Source organism: Wasmannia auropunctata, unplaced genomic scaffold (genome assembly GCF_000956235.1).
Source record: "Wasmannia auropunctata unplaced genomic scaffold, wasmannia.A_1.0 LD336074.1, whole genome shotgun sequence".
NCBI lineage: Eukaryota > Metazoa > Arthropoda > Insecta > Hymenoptera > Formicidae > Wasmannia > Wasmannia auropunctata.
In genome coordinates, this window is record NW_012026816.1 from 4,067,270 (window position 1) to 4,067,692 (window position 423).

Genomic DNA, 423 nt, shown 5'->3' on the forward strand with positions numbered 1-423 from the left:
CCCGCCTGCGCCCATACTACCCACGTGGGGGGGCTTCCGCCCCCCAACCCCCTATTGGTATTATTTTTTTGTACTTTTTTGTTAATAACTTTTTAACGAATAACGAGCGATGGCTAAAACCACCTGAAGGTTACTTGGGGTCATGCCCTTGACAACATATATAAAGGGCAAGATCATTGGAGCAGCCTCCCTTTATCGGTATATTTATCTAAACTTTAGCAAGCCCAACAATATCGGATCGCTGCTGGGATTCTCACCGCTACGTGTACTGCAACCGCGACTGTGGGACGAATCGGACGAGTCGATCAACATAATGAACGTGAACATTATCCGTGTGGAGTGCAACGTGACCGCGGATGCGTACAGCAACGGCAAGAGCGCGCACACGATCCACGAATTTTCGCCAAGCGTGCCAGCGGGATA

At 49.9% G+C, this 423-nt stretch overlaps 1 protein-coding gene across 1 annotated transcript in view; it reads left to right on the top strand.

The window, feature by feature from the left end:
* LOC105449779 overlaps positions 1 to 423 on the top strand; it is a 3,549-nt gene that overhangs the window by 1,613 nt on the left and 1,513 nt on the right. The window lies entirely within an intron of this gene.